This window comes from Dermochelys coriacea, chromosome 4 (genome assembly GCF_009764565.3).
Source record: "Dermochelys coriacea isolate rDerCor1 chromosome 4, rDerCor1.pri.v4, whole genome shotgun sequence".
NCBI lineage: Eukaryota > Metazoa > Chordata > Testudines > Dermochelyidae > Dermochelys > Dermochelys coriacea.
Genome location: NC_050071.1, coordinates 32,862,467 through 32,875,781, shown reverse-complemented (window position 1 = coordinate 32,875,781; position 13,315 = coordinate 32,862,467). Strand labels below are relative to the sequence as shown.

The window sequence follows — 13,315 nt, the reverse complement described above, 5'->3', positions numbered from 1 at the left end:
TGTACAACTGTGGAAGGAAAAATTGAAAGTTTGATCAAAATATACACAGTTAAAAAAAATAATTCCTCAGGCATGCAATATCCTTCACCCAAATGAACCATTTGCTCAGGACTTCCTTGGTATACAGTTTTCACAAAATACTGCATACCAAGGATCACCTTGTCACTTAACATATTTCTCCCTTGAATCACCCTCATCCTGTTTCATTGACTTTCTCCTCTTTTCGTATTTCCTTGAGGAATGAATACGTTCAAAAAGATTACTTAATTTTGTAATATTATACTATTCCCGGTATTACCAAGTGTGTAGGAGAAATCTTTTAGTTTCTTAGCCTTGTCTAATAGATCCTCAAAAAGTTTATCTCCCAATAATTTTGAAGCATCCAATAGCTGCTTTCCACTTCCAGACCCACATGTGCTTGCGAGAGAAGTTATTGACCAGTCAGGAATGTAGTGTATCCGGGGAATGTGTCAAAAATAAAGAAGCCCAGAGATCTCTAAATTTGCCCCTAGGCTTGTGTTTTCTTGATTTTACATGGCAGGGATACTGATGAGGTCACCTCTCCATGTCAGAATAGCTCTTGCAAAACAAGTTGGAGCTGCTGAAGGCATTTTAGTTTTACTAGGGAGTCCCATTCTGACTCAGTTACATAATTTCTTAAGCATAAAGATATAGCATAGAGCCCGGGGGAAAATATTTTTGCATGATTTCTCTGCCTTTCCTTTCTTCCTACTTCTAACTCTTGAGTGATTTATCAGTAAGAGAAAGAGTCAAGAGCAGCTACTGCCCTTAATAGTTTCAAAATATTCCTAGGGAAGAAGCCTGTCTTGTCTCGATTGAGTGCGTAAAGAATCCTATTTATCTTAATAATTTTGGTCATTTCCTTGTGTGATTTTGCTTCTATATTCTGGAGTTGACAAAGAAAGAGGAAGCAAAAAGAGAAGGGCGTTTCCAGTTTTTGCTGGGCTTCCCTTTCTTTGAAAAGGCCCTATGCAAAAACTATTTATAAATCCTCTTTTATTCAAGCTTTTGAGCTATACAGAGCTCTTCTTCAGGTCTGGGTCCTTTCCCATTTTGTTTTATATTGTACGTATTTAGGCACGCATTGTATTAACATGTAAGCAGAGTCAGGATGAGCTCTACCCCAATATCTGGTGGCTAGTCATGGTGGGTTGTGGAAAAGAACTTCAGGGGTTGATCTCATTTGCATAGGTACACCCACCCTGCCTAGATGGTCACTTTGGCTACTGTAGGAGCCCCAGTTTCTGTTAGTTATTGGGGCAGGAATAAACTGTTATTACCCTGATTATGTGAATCAAGGAGAGTGGAACTGTACTTGGCCTTTTGCTATGATGGAGGGACTCGCCATCAACTAAGCAGCACTTGCTAGGCAAGGGTCATGGGTTCCAAAACCCAGTGAATAAAGAGAGGCTGGGGACAGGTATTAATACTTGGTGGTATAGGCCCCCTGGTGAGGATCTTACATGTTAATTGCACTTCCTCTTCTCTCCACTGTGGAATATCAGAGCTAATTTTTATTCTATTAGGAGTCTATTTACAGGCTGCTGAGCTGAATTCATTTTGGGCTAATGGTGCACTAGCACTGAGGCTCCCCTACTACAAGCTGAAATCACAAAAGAGTTAAACTTACTAAGAGCTGAAATCACTGCGTGTTGTGTTAAGTAGTAGGGGAGCCTGAAGATATATTGCAGAGCAGTTTGCGGGATGGCTGGCAGAGCAGAGCCCCATGGAGAGGTTGGGGCAATGAGCTTTGGACCATGTAAGGTGCCCCTTAAACCCCCACCCTCCAATCTCTACCCAGGTTGGAGGTAAAACTCTGCAGATAAACTTTCAAACTCTGGGGCTACCCTGACCAGGTACAGAGACTTTTGGATTGTTGGACTTTTGGGACTTGGTGATTTTGGGTTGCTGGACTCAAGAATCAAAGGGAAAGGACACACCACAATTTGCTTGAGGTGGGTTTTTTGCTCATGGGCTGTGTTATGAATCCTGTTTCCCCAACATAATACCACACCGATTGTAGCAAAAAGCCTTTTAATAACAGAGAGAAACAGACTCTGTGCTTGCGAGAGTGGAAGTATTGCCTCTTTGGAGGCGTACAGCGGGGGTGGTATATATTTGTCCCAGGTCACTGGGTGGGGGCTCGAGCCGCTTTTGCATTGTTATTGGAATGGAACCCCTAGATACTGAACCCGGCCCTTGTTGCTTACAACTCTGATGGCCTGAAGGGTTACAAACCTATGTGGACAAGATATGTAAGTAAACTTTTAAAAGTTCTATCTAAAGATGCTCCTGTGACTGAGATCCAAGCAAAATGTAGCAATCTGAAAAAACCTCTAAGCAGTCAGTTCACTTTAACATGGATACATAATGGGTATTTTTATCAGGAAGCTACATGAGTAGCTCTATACTTAATTTCGTTTGTATTAACTGAAACACTCATACTAAGGAAGAATGCACATAAAGATCGCTGTGTTATCTAATATTGAACCTAAAAATCTATTTTTTCCCAGGATTTAACGGTCTCTTTCCCAGTTAGTGACATTTTAAGAATGTATTCCACATCCTGCCTTGTTACACATAGCAGTACCACCTCAGATTACCAGACATATGGTGACTGAAATTCACCCTCAACTGAAGTTTTTTTATGTCCTCTGGTATTGTTTTGGAGGAGATTGTACATGGTCCTTTCAAGCTAGCCAGACAACTATAATACACTCTGGGTGGAGGACCCCAAGTGTAGCCTTCTCAAATCCCCTTACCATTCTTCTGAAAGTCTTGCATGTCCTTTTGATAATACTCTGAAGAGCAAAGGTCCTAACCTTTTAAGTTGTCCATACAGAGAACACCCACTGACTTCAAAGGTGGCCAAGCAGGACTGAATTTAGACAACAGATTTCATTGAACTATAAAAGTATCTTAGAAGGGAACACTCATCTCTCCCCTTCTCCCCCAAGCTAAATCCAACTCCTAATTAAGAAGAGGAGTTTCTGATTACCAGAGTAGATTGGGGACAGATAGCTAATGGGCTGATTAGTCCCTTAACTAGGAGACTGGAAAAGAGCACAGGAAGGAAGTGCAAGGGGAGAAAAGCAGGAGAGAGAGAGAGAGGCTAGTTGGGCCTGACAAAAGGGCATTCTCTGAGAGGAGACACATTTTCTCCCCACCCTTCGGAGAAGAGATAGTAAAACTAAAAGACATCAAATACTGTGACTGCACTTGTATGTAGAAGGTGGTAGAGTGTAACACTGTAAATAAACTGCATGGTGGAATCTACACAAAAGAAGGTCTCTGAGCAGTCTGTGCAAGGCAAAGAGAAAGGGAACTGAAGGTTCCCCATCACAGAGCCATGCACTACTGCAATCCCACTGAAGTCAATGGCTTTGCACAGGTATGATTGAGGGTGGAATTTAGGTCCTTGTATTTTTTTTAATTTAAATATACCCTACATATGAAGACCTGAATGCATTCCTAGAAAATTATAATTTTACTACCAGTAAAATGACTATTTAAACTAGTTCTTCTGGAACAGTCCAAGACATTTATAATTAACCTGGTTAACCAGTAGATAAAGAGAGAAAAACTGTACTTGAAAACAGCACCTATATCTCCTCCTCACATTGCCTATCAAGGTCATCTATAAAATATTTGTTCTTAAAGACACAGTCAACTATGGGCTCCAATATGTAGTTTGAGAGTTCAATAGACTACTTACATAATAAATCCCCATACTTATTAGCTTTGGGCATTGTCCTATATAAAACCAAACAAACTGGTCAATGACTAACCCAGAGACCCCACCCCCCCCAATCAAAATTCTCTCTCAAATATATCTATCCCTTATGATACTACAAGCATTCAACAAGGATTAGAGGACGATATCTGACCTGATGAACACATCTAGTGGAGCTATCCAAGAACTCCATTTTCTAGGTCTTCATATGAAGCAATATAAGGAAAATTACCAGCTTTAGCCTGCCCTTGATTCCCAAAAATATTTTTACTTAGAATCTACCTACATATTCACCTGAGAGGATATTATAAAGACCTCTATTCGCATCAAATTACATCCACAAGATTTGGGGAGGGGGGGGGCCGCGCGCGAAGAGCTCTCTTCTATACCCAGAATGGTCCCAGAGAAGCGGAGAAGTTTTAGTTATGAAAAATTACATAAGTGAATGTCCATCATATACTAGAAGGTCCAGACAGCAGTTTTTCCTTTCTTCCCTCACCTCCACATTACAATTTAGTTTAAAAAAAAAAAAAAAGGTCATCAATGATGTGATGACGATGCTTTGGCCCCAATGATATTTGATTTTTCAGGACACTTGATGATTTCGAAGTGTAGCTTCCAGGACATAGAAGATCACCATCAAAATAAAGGATAACCCTAACTCAAACCAAACTTATGGGACAGTCAGGCACATTTACTAACTGCATATTTAAAACAAAAGTTACTCAAAGTTTATGGGAGAAGTGCTGGTTTCTTGAAACTTTACTGGGGAAGTTAAAGTATATTGATCTTCCATTTCTCTTGCTTCATGTATAGCAAGATCATTTGAAGCAAAGCATGCTTTGTGGTCAAGGTTTAATTTAAAGCAACAGCCACTTTAGGTAGACTGATAATGGTAAGGGCTCAAGAACCCCAATTATCTTGTTTGAAATCTCTTTTAATTCTCTTCTTTGCCCTATTTCATGCCATTATCATTGTCACAGAGTCTGCTGCCCAGTATCTGTAGCCCAAACAAGAATCCTGAGATTTTGGAGGCAGTTTTGATGGCCTAAGAAATCCCCCCAAACCCTGTATTTATGCAAGTATGGCAATATTGCTTTTTAACTAGTTATCTCAGATGTGTAAAGTAGAGGAAAAGATTATAAATATCTCATCTCTATTAATATTACACTGGACTATTTCAGCTATAACATCACAAGATTTAGACAAAGTCTTTATATTTTTTAAAATCTATAGGCTATTAATGGAAACCATGAGAAATGCACTTTGTGCTCCCCGATACTCACCATAGGGCAAACTCAACTAATGACAATGACAGCTTTAGACTTATACCGCAGGGATGCTTACACCTTCTAAGAGACAGGTAAATGGAACAGTGAATCAGTAAGCAGTTACTCTGTATATTTAGTACTGCTGAAGATTAATTGACAGCTGACAATCCATTACAGAATATAAACTATCGCATTCTTTCAGAATTGCTTGTTTTCAGAATTTCAGCTTGCTTCTTAGAACAATACAAATATTTTTCCAGTTGTGTGAAGGATCGGTACAATGTCTGTATCAAACTAACTTTTAATTGTTAGTTGCACCATTTTTTAGAATGTGACCTACATTATAATTACTTACCGGTCAAGGACAGACCAACAACAGTTTACTGTAATGCCCGACAATGCTCTGAACGGCTACACAAGAGTAATCAACTTTGATTGTCTTCCAAACAAAGATATCCACCCCTAGATCAATGGTTTTGCTACAGAAAGTGGCCAGACCAAAGGAAACTGGTTTTCCCAGTTTGGAGTTGGGATAAGGGGGGCCAGCACTTGCCAGTTAGCCACCTGATTGGGGTTCTGAAGCTGATCAGGTGGTCACATGAGAGAGGTAACTAAAACCTTATTTAAGAGCAGAATCTGCTCCAGGCTCTCTCTCTCTGTCTGGCTGACCATTCCCAGACAACAGAAGGACTCAAGAAAGTTCTATTCCCCTAACCTAGGACTCACAAGAAGAGGTCAGGGAGCCCCAGGGAAAGAGTATATGGTTTTCATAGTTTTTCCTCAAATATCTGTAACTTCCATAGGCTTTAAAAGGTAAAAGTTAAAGGTTTAGTCTGTATTCCTTACCTTACCTACCATGTAGTTCCCAAGAGTTAAACTGTTACTTGGTGAGATGAAACTCTGGGCAAGTGTTTATAAATGACTGGGGAGATTTGGGAAGTCTCAAAATTGGTTTCAGGGTCTTGGGCAGTTGGAATGCAAAGTCCCACATCCCAACAGAGGGCAGCAGACAGGTAATCTACACCTGGGACAGTTCCTTAGAAATCCAGAGCTAGAAACAGAGTCTGGACTCTGCCCTGACCAGCTGGCTTGAAAGCATGTGGGATACAGCATGTTGAATCCAATTACAACAGACTGAGGACTGTCCACTAGGGGGATGCAGCCAGGTCATAACAAATGATCTTTGTTAATCAGCATTCATATAAACCTAAATTGCACTACTGGGATAAGGCGACCCCCACCTGATGTGCATTCCTGCTTCAAGCTGCAGCATGATAGGTTCACCTGCCTCAGTTTCCCACCTCCTTCTGCCCATGAAAGGGCTAGTCTTTCAGCATTTGACAAAGCCCACCTGTGGGTATAATACATTCACATACACCAGTGCAGTATTCCCCCCAAACCCTGTAGTAAAATTTTCCAATTTCCACAATTAAACATACAGCAGGTGTTTCCCATTCCCCTTTCCAGGGACATCAACAGCAAGTCACGCACCCAAGAGTCAATAGCAGCACTTCAGTCTCGGTTCCTTTGGCCCCTGAGCCAGGCATCTGCCTTCTCAAGCCTGAGAGAGTGACCAGTCTTCCCACACCCCTTCACTCAGGTCTTCATCCCAACAGCTCCCCATCTTGCAGCGTTCCACTCCTCCATGGCTCCCACCCTTTGAGTCATACCCCTGTGCAGAGGCTCTACCCTTCTTCAGCAACCCTCTTGTTTCTGGGCTCAGTTTCCCTTGATCAAGCTGGATCTTCTCCCTTTCCTAGGGGCCATTGTCCATGCCTTCTGCTTGTCAGGGGACCCCAGCTTCAGTCAGCTCTCACCCAACAGCTCTCTTCCAAGCTCCTCAATGGCAGCTCACAGTTACTGTTTTCCTTCCAAACTCAGCTCTCCTCCAAGCAACTCCCACCACCATTTCCTTGCTAATTCTCTCTCATCTGGGTCTCAGGCATCTCTCACCTACCTCTCTCAGGCAGCCTCATCTGCCTCTTCCTGACCCCTCTCAGGCTCACACTCACCAAATCTTTTCCCCTCTAGGGCTCAGTGTCCTCTTTTAAGCCCAATTGAGTCACATGTGCACTGGCCCAACTGTTCCCTCTTAAAAGGAACTGGTCAGCCTGTGACAACTACCCACTAAAGACAGGTTTCAGAGTAGCAGCCGTGTTAGTCTGTATTCGCAAAAAGAAAAGGAGTACTTGTGGCACCTTAGAGACTAACAAATTTATTAGAGCATAAGCTTTCGTGAGCTACAGCTCACTTCATAGTAGCTCACGAAAGCTTATGCTCTAATAAATTTGTTAGTCTCTAAGGTGCCACAAGTACTCCTTTTCTTTCTACCCACTAAAGTTATCTAGCTGGCCAAACTTTAGTTTTGTTTTATTAATAGACTGCACTGCAGGAAGACTGAAATGGAAAGGTTCCATTGTATCTATAGCAACACTGGAAGAAGCCCAAGAAAAAGCAGAACTATATCATCTTTGCATCATTTTGGGATCCAGTCCTTCAGACTTATGCTTCGTATCTATAAGAACATATCACTGTGGTATGTTGCCTTCTACAATATGGCTGATGAGATTTTAGTTTCCCTAAATGAGCCACTTAGGATTGAGTTGCAAAGAATGAAGTAAACAGAATGACATTCCTGTTAATTTTAAAAACCCCATCCTTTTCAAGAAGCAGAGTTGCTTAGCCAGTGATGTTGTCTTAAGAATAGGAATTACTAATGCAATTAACGTGTTTCAAAGACGACAAATTTGGAGGAAAAAAGCAAGTATAAAACAAAAAGGTAAATGGCTGTAATAAACTACAAGCAGTTTCTAAATGTGTGGTAGCAGAATGTTCTGACCATTCTTGGCAAACAGTCCTCTCTTGACTGTTACAGGCAAGAAGTCTTCTCTGGGCTGTATAACCAATCAATTATTTTATTTTAAGAAAGGTTTGGTGTGAAGAGGTAAGTGCATAAGACCATATGCAATTTATTCAACTTCTTTGTCAATCTCAAGATTTTCATGCAAGGTTCATTCTCTCTTTGTGCTAGTTATTTCCAAGATTTGAAACATTTACACTGATTTTTAAATATTTAACCAACATGCATTTCTTAAAATACATACAATAATCCTAAAATTTGTATATCAGATTCTTTACTGCAGAAGCTTAGAACACCTGCACAGAATTTCTGAATTTACAAATTTCTTTTAAATTTTTAATTATACTACCGTAAGCTAGGATAATCAGGTATTCCTGTTACAATGATAAAAATGCCCTTGGAGAGGATTTTAAAACAATTACTACTATTATGGACATCTTTTCATTAGTTTCCATGTTAAATATGTGCTGTTCTATAAATTTAGATTTAAATTTAAAATCAATTTCCCAATAATTTTATTTTCAAAGCAAAATTGCTTTATTAGGGCTTGTGCATAATTATGAAAACAATTCTAAATAATGTGTGTGTGTGTTTTATATTTGGTGGTTGGAGTGTATTGAAAGGAATGCCAGAGACAGATCAATATATGTACTGTTTGGAGATAGTTAAGAAATAGCTAAGCTACTTTACTCTGAGAGATCAGGTATAGCACCAATAACCATCTTTTATATAATGTTTTCTGATCTTCGATCATACAAAACATGTGTCAAACTGTTTGTTAGTTTCTCAAATATTTTTAAATGTTTACTTATCAATACATTATAAATCATACTTCCCTACAATGAATATGATCTAGGATGCAGCTGGGATCAGAACACAAGTAGTACTGCGTGCCCCCCACTCCCACTGAAGGCAATGGAAGAGGACAGTGCTCAGCACATTGCCGGACAGGGCCCTTGAAAGTTTTCAGATCTGCAGTGCTGCCATTCATGTCTAGTCTAGAACTCATGTCTGTGAAAATAAAATGGTCAGACTTGACTTGAGCCAAGATCATAACAAAACATTAAGTGTGGACAAATTTATTTGCAAAATTCTCAAATATTTTCATAGATTTACTTATTACATAAAATACTATCCAACAGTGAATATGCTCATCAGTACTTCACTTGAAAACTTTCAGAACTGCAGTACTGATGCTTGTACCCACACCTGTATAAACATATGTCTATGAGAATAAACTGATGTCTTAACAGAACTGTTTAGGAATTGAGAGAAATTCCTTGATACCCTGCCTGTTCAGCTGTTGCACCCAAACTAAAGCTCAATAAGAGACTTAAGATTATATTGCAATGGTGCACAGTTTCCCTGGAACGTAACAATGGTTTTCTTCAGAATAGAAGATTGTTTTTCAGTGCTCCTTTCCTTAACGAAGGCCCAGTCCAGCAGCTACGGAAGTCAGTGGAAAGATTCCTGTTGATTATAGTGGGAGTGGGACTGAGCTCTTACGAGGCCAGAACAGCACTATCCATAAATGGATATAGTCTTTGAACTTGACCCTGCATTTATTGTGCATTTCAGAATAATAATAAGTTCTGACATGCACACAGATGCAGAACCTCATTATCATGGGTACATTCCTAAAGAGTTATTTCACTGTGAAACATGACTTTGCGAAAAAGATAGTTGGAATTCTACATTTGTCCCTCAATGATTCACAGAACAAATGCTGTCAGTTTATATAAGTTGGATAATTTCTTTCCCTGCTCCCATCTAGTTTTATACTCTCAATCTGGGATTCAGTCTAGCTGGGTTCTTTTGTTCTTATGCATCATCACTAGGTAGTAGCTCTGCAGCACTGGGAAGTGTCTTGCAACTTCGGTGACCCTCTTATTTGGCAGCCACATCATACTTGCCCATGTTCCAGCTGTGATCTTCCTTCTTACATTGGGTTGTGGGTAGATACTGCAGCTGCTCCTCCTGCCTACCATGGAACTCTGAGGTCCCTGTCTTCAAGCAACTAGGAGGACTTTATGCCTCTCCCTTGTGGAGACACCAGGAAGAAAGGGAGCAACAGGGAACAGGAACCTCCTTCCCCCCTAAACACCATCAAATATCAAAAGACTCAGTCCTTGGCAATGGGGTTTGCACTTCTGTAGACCCCACTGGGAAAGAGGCAACAGGGCTGGAAGTAGCGATCACCTGTGTTCTTACATGAGCTCTGATAGTTGCAAAGGGAATAACTGTTCGGTCTCTGCCTAGTTTCCTTGTCTATAAAATAGGGACAGATCTCTACCACCCTGCCAATGCTTCTACAGCTCTCCAAAGATGATCAGCACTATCAATAGTAAGTGTTACCTCTCCTCATCCTTTCAGAGGATGAAAAAAAGAGGTTAGCTTCCAAAATTTGGCCAAAATCATAGGTTCATTTATAATATCTTTTTGCATACAGAGCACTGTCTAAGAGCTTGCCAGATATTGGTAACTTTGTACTCAGGACTTTAAAGGATAATAACAATGCCCTCAAAACTGCTATTAACAAAACTTTTGCACTTTTGTTATCTAGCCACAAATTCCCTGGTCATATAAAAGCTACTAAAAGCATTTAATCCCACATCCTAAAGAATCTATCCTTTACTGGGGTCAAAGGAATTTCAATATGGTTAGATCTAAACAGAAAAATGCAATAAGTTAAATTTAAAAACTGCAGAGGCAAAGTTATGACTCACTCAATTAACCTCTTAATCCAGAGGACTTTCAATCAATGCAAAAATAAATAAGGATTCTACACTACAGAGAAATATTACAGTTATCTTGCCACTCACAGAAGCATAGATCTTACTCCAACTAGCCTTATAGACTTATGGTGGTGAGGTAATTTTACTCTGCCTGAAAAGATTTTAAAAAGTCAAACAAAACAAGGAATTACAGCCACAAGAAAGTCCAGTAATCTTGATTTGAAATGGCTTTTGTTTTGAGGTACTGAAGAAAGTTTGTACATAATATATGTATTTTGACTAAACTTCTTCCATGGATGGTACTGAGAATGGCTTTATAGGGGCTTTTTTCCCCCCCTCCCTTTTCTGAAAAAAAAAAAAAAAAAAAAAAGAGTGTGGAGGCTGAAGTTTGCACATAGGCAAGTTTATCTCTAGGAGGATCCAGCTAGCTGGCAAGCCTCCCTGGCATAAAATGCTGAGGAGGAATATCTGGCATAATGAGAAGAGAAAAAAAATCACTATTTTTTTTAAAATAAAAAGGAAAAAAAAAATCTCTATGACTAGTCCAATGGGTCCCACTTTTTATAGGGGTCTGCTGTTTCATCAACATAGTCATGTTTTCTGACTCAGATTTTCTACTGCTGCTGCTGCACTGGACAGTGTCAGTGCAGTATTATACAACAAGAGATTATCCTGTGAAAAACAGAATAGTTGTCAAGGTTTCTTGGCAACCCAAGCACCACAAACGCTTACCCAAATGCCCACTCTCTCCCTCAAATAAAATGAAGAAAAACAAACAGTGATCCAGGAGAGAAGAAATTCCATGTAAAAGGGACTGAACATTAATAAGAACATAAAACGGCCATACTGGGTGAGACCAAAGGTCCAGTCAAGCCCAGTATCCTGTCCTCTGACAGTGGCCAATGGCAGGTGCCCCAAAGGGAATGAACAGACAGGTTATCATCAAGTGATCCATGCCCTGTCACACAATCCCAGCTTCTGGCAAACAGAGGCTAGGGACACCATTCCTGCCCATCCTGGTTAATAGCCATTGATGGACCTATTTAGCTCCCTTTTGAACCCCATTATAGTACTGGCCTTCACAACATCCTCTGGCAAAGAGTTCCAGAGGTTGACAGTGCGTTGCATGAAAACAAAAACCACCACCACTACCTTACTTGTGTTTGTTTTAAACCTGCTACCTATTAACTTTATTAGTGGCCCCTTGTTCTTGTATTATGAGGAGTAAACAACACCTCCTTATTTACTTCCTCTATACCACTCATGATTTTATATACCTCTATCATATCCCCCCTTAGTCGCTTCTTTTCCAAGCTGAGAAGTCCCAGTCTTATTACTCTCTCCTCATATGGAAGCCGTTCTATGCTCCCAATAATTTTTGTTGCCCTTTTCTGAACCTTCTCTAATTCCAAATCTATCTTTTTTGAGATGGGACGACCACATCTGCATGCAGTATTCAAGATGTGGGCGTACCACAGATTTATATAGAGGCAATATGATATTTTCTGTCTTATTATCTATCCCTTTCTTGAGATTCCCAACATTGTTCCCTTTTTTGACTGCTGCTGCACATTGAGTGGATGATTTCCGAGAACTATCCACAATGACGCCAAGATCTCTTTCTTGAGTGGTAACAGCTAATTTAGACCCCATCATTGTATATGTATAGTTGGGATTATGTTTTCCAATGTGCATTACTTTGCATTTATCAACATTGAATTTAATCTGCCATTTTGTTGCCCAGTCACCCAGTTTTGTGAGATCCTTTTGTAGCTCTTCGCAGTCTGCCTGGGACTTAACTATCTTGAGTAGTTTTGTATCATCTGCAAATGTTGCCATCTCACTGTTTACCCCTTTTTCCAGATCATTTATGAATGTTAAATAGTACTGGGCCCATTACAGATCCCTGGGGGACACCACTATTTACCTCTCTCCATTCTGAAAACTGACCATTTATTCCTACCCTTTGTTTCCTTTCTTTTAACCAGTTACCAATCCACGAGAGAACCTTCCCTTTTATCTCATGACTGCTTATTTTGCTTAAAAGCCTTTGGTGAGGGACCTCGTCAAAGGCTTTCTGAAAAAAATCTAGATACACTATATCCACTGGATCTCCTTTGTGCACATACTTGTTGACCCCCCTCAAAGAATTCTAGTAGATTGGTGAGGCATGATTTCCCTTTACAAAAAGCATGTTGACTATTTCCCAACAAATTATGTGTCTGACAATTTTGTTCTTTACGATGGTTTCAACCAATTTGCCCAGTACTGAAGTGAGGCTTACTGGCCTGTAGTTGCCAGGGTCATGTCTGGAGCTCTTTTTAAAAATTAGCTTCACATTAGCTATCCTTCAGTCATTTGGTACAGAAGCCGATTTAAATGATAGGTTACAGATGACAGTTAGTAGTCCTGCAATTTTACATTTGAGTTCCTTCAGAACTCTTGGGTGAATACCATCAGGTCCTGGAGACTTATTAGTGTTTAGTTTATCATTTTTTTCCAAAACCTCCTCTAATGACACCTCAATTTGGGACAGTTCCTAAGATCTGTCACCCAAAAAGAATGGCTCAGGTTTGGGAATCTCCCTCACATCCTCAACAGTGAAGACTGAAGCAAAGAATTCATTTAGTTTCTCCACAGTGGCCTTATTGTCTTCGAGTGCTCCTTTAGCATCTCAGTCATCCAGTGGCCCCAC

General features: G+C 40.1%; 1 protein-coding gene across 9 annotated transcripts in view; it reads right to left on the bottom strand.

The window, feature by feature from the left end:
- SGMS2 (sphingomyelin synthase 2) overlaps positions 1-13,315 on the bottom strand; it is a 61,704-nt gene that overhangs the window by 29,708 nt on the left and 18,681 nt on the right. The window lies entirely within an intron of this gene.